This window comes from Glycine soja, chromosome 18 (assembly GCF_004193775.1).
Source record: "Glycine soja cultivar W05 chromosome 18, ASM419377v2, whole genome shotgun sequence".
NCBI lineage: Eukaryota > Viridiplantae > Streptophyta > Magnoliopsida > Fabales > Fabaceae > Glycine > Glycine soja.
The window spans coordinates 19,319,322-19,322,750 of record NC_041019.1 but is presented as its reverse complement, the minus strand read 5'-3'; the positions used below and the strand labels follow the sequence as shown (position 1 = coordinate 19,322,750).

Here is a 3,429-nt window from a genome sequence, read left to right as displayed (position 1 = left end):
TTCTATCGTTTAATTATATCTGGTTTTATTTTATTTTGTACTTCCCTACCTTTGATTGTGATACAACACATAGATGTGATGGAATGTCTACGAAATTGTACACCAATCATTATCCTTGCAATTCATTGTCAAAATTCTTAATCATTTCCTAGTGCCATAATTACTATTCATTACGACCAAAACTGCCTTGGTTAAGATTTAAGACAGAGTTTTCACTTCATTAAATTTACCTGGCTATTACAAATGTTGATAAACTTCCTAATGTGACAAATCACAGACTACTTTCTTATGCCAACATACGTACTATTAACAACAATAGAACATGATTGAACAAAAAAATCTATTGTATAACATATAGCATGTTTATGTACCCACTGCTGAGTGGTGATCAACACTAGGGTTTCAGAATACAACCATCTACAGGAATTTTATAGCCAACCCAAAGCAACAATGTGACTCATTTTTTTCGCCCTCTGAACACTTTAATGTAATCATAGTGCAGCTACAAAGTCACAATAATTGTCTATATGGCATATAGAAATTATCTACTCGAACAAATGAGCAAGATCAGGATCATTCAAGTCCACATCCAACCATCCATTCAACTTCATATGTTCTACATAATGATTGGGCGGCTGCACTGCACGAGTACGTTTTGGAGTAAAGCCGTGAATTCTTACAAGGTCTCTAGCAAGCCATTTAGCATAAATCTGGTTCACAGGAGGTACAATCTTGAGTAATATTATGTCATCCTTCTCTTGCTTCTCCCATTTGTTTCCCCTGACAAATCTGTTTCCCATGACAATTTAACTTGAATGAAGGTTTTTGAAAAATGTCAGTTGTACAAGGTATTTGTATGGAACTAGCAGAAATGATGCTTATAGCAGTCATAACAAACATTGAAATCAACATGTTTGGTTTGCTTGTGCTCCCAGAGTGTAGTGCAGAAGCAGCAAGCAACACTAAAATTACTTTGGTCCTGTTTTGAATGAATTGTTTCAATTAAGCACTCATAGGAAAAGTGCTTATCATAAAACTGATGTCAAAAGCTACTTCCCAACATGTTGTTTTGCACCTGAATGTACACTTGCATGAGTACATAAATGATAAGTTCTGTTTGGATGTATTTGTACAAGTGCTTCAATTTGATGAAATTACTAAAAGGTACTTATTTGTAATTACAGTATCAAATGTACAGACTAGTCAAAAATATATATATCAAATGTAGCGAAGTTAATAATATTATAATGTTTTATGTAATATCCAACAACATAGAACATCCAAAATAGTATCACACATCGTCTTATGAAAGACATGGTACTGAAGAAAAACGTGATAGCACATTGCCTCAACCACAGAATTTGATCTCTTTATTAACAAACATAGCTGATACGGCTACAAGTGTGATCCGATCTTATATGGACTCAGTGTCAACCATGCATAGAATGTTATAATCAAACTATTCCTCTCTTTGACCCAACCATTGGCTCAGTCTGCTGGCAAAACGTTCTCCTACAGTTTAATATGCACAATCACCAACTCCACTAGCAGGGTAAGTTTCAGTACGATACTGTGGTTTCTGGTTCTGAAGTCAATAGAACTCCTATTGTAACTAAGGGTCATGACACCTTCTACTACCTCTCATTGGTAAACTCAGAAACAAGCATTCACTAAACAGTCTATACTTCTGGTAAGATGCTAAATTGGCTTATTGTCATTGAATCTTTCAAACAGCCTGATATAAATCAAGCAAACAGTTTATAGAGTTTACATGATTTTGCTGTTTTTTTCATCTACAAGGCAAGACTACCAAGACGTTGTTTTATTTATAATATAAAAGAAGTTACTGTAATCTACCAAAAAATTTACATAATATATATGATTCTTTTTTTTTCATCAACAAATATTAGTTCGTTAGAATATTAGTTTTGTTAAAAGAGGAGATCGAACCCACGACCTTTCCCCTTTTTCTCTCTCCCTTAACCATCCAACCCACCTTACTATTCAATCAACAGAGGATACTGCTTTATATAAATGAACCCTATTTTTTCTAATAACAAGTTGTCAACATAGGCACCGATGCTTAGTGTAAAAATGTTTTTGAACTAAAGGTTGAGATACAAAAAAGTTAACCTTCCAAAGGCATTTAAATCAGCTTTTAACAAAACTGGTTTACTAGGCCAACTTAGCCATTTCTAAGGATGGTAGATTGGATGAGATGCTCATAGTACTCTCACATCACTCACTTAAGTGCTTTCTTAAAAGTGGGATCCAGGTAAAAACTAATAACTCTCATCCTTTCCTCTCAATAAATCATTAATAAGAAAAAGGTGGGAGAAAACTAAGCCTAATGTAACATCTCATTGATTCTCACATTACGCAGAGGAGAGGTTCTAAAGCTCCCTCCATAAAACTTCTACAAAAATAATTAGAAAACTCCTAAAAAAATCAACAATGTGAGAAAGCATCAAAACCATACTTTGACAAACCCCATTCCCAAATCCCAAACTAACTCTTTCTCAAAACACAGCAAAGTTCAATTCCAACCAATACCAACTTGCTAAGTTCATGGAAAACAACATTAAACGAAATTCATTCCTACTTAATAGTTCAATTTATCATATCCGTGATCAGTGCATAAACTACCCTGTTGGCATCAGTAGGCTGAATTAACAGAATTAATTAATATAACTGCAAATAAATAAATAAACAAGCATCAAAGAGTGCTAAACATAAAAAAATCAATCGAATTCAACAACTGAAAATAAAAAAACAAAAAAAGAAACCTAGAAGCACCCATTACAAATTCTAACATTCTCAGAAGCAACAACCGAAAAAACAATCGCATTGGAACGTACATACCTTGGCCAACACAAAAGCAGAGCGATTTTTAATGGTTTGGCGATGAGTGGTTCCGAATTATACAGAGTTGGTTTTCGGGATGGATTGGATAATATAAGGAGGAAAATGGCTCATCCTCGCCTCAAGTTCACTCGCAGTATTATATTTCTGCGGGGTACTATTAGTATTTTATTTATTTAAAAGTTTAGGGAAGTTGGATTTTGGTACTCAAGAGTGTCAAGGTAGACCTCTCAATGAATACTTATTTAAAAGATTAGCCATTAATAATATCTCACCTCGAAGGCAAGAATCAAATCATGTCCTTGAAATATCAGTTGGTAGTTGTTTATCAACAATTGGATCAACTTTCTTGATAAGTACCAATAGTATTAAGTAGATTAGGGTGTGTTTGAATGCATTATTGTAAAAGATTTTATAGACAATGAACTTGTCTAAGAAGTTTTTCTCTAAAAAGTTACTTTTATATAAGTTAATTTGATATTTGAATGATAAAGTCTTAAGTACTTATTTAAATTAATATGGTGTTTGGATGAAATTATAGAAGATCTTTTGCATAATTAAAATTAT

General features: G+C 33.3%; 1 long non-coding RNA gene across 1 annotated transcript; it reads right to left on the bottom strand.

Moving 5' to 3' along the window:
- Positions 1-306: 306 nt before the first annotated feature.
- On the bottom strand, positions 307-3,106 carry LOC114395167. The gene is made up of 2 exons (XR_003662965.1): positions 2,863-3,106; positions 307-789 (listed from the first exon to the last, which is right to left on the bottom strand). It is a non-coding gene; the product is annotated as an uncharacterized LOC114395167 (long non-coding RNA).
- Between the last annotated feature and the right edge of the window lie 323 nt (positions 3,107-3,429).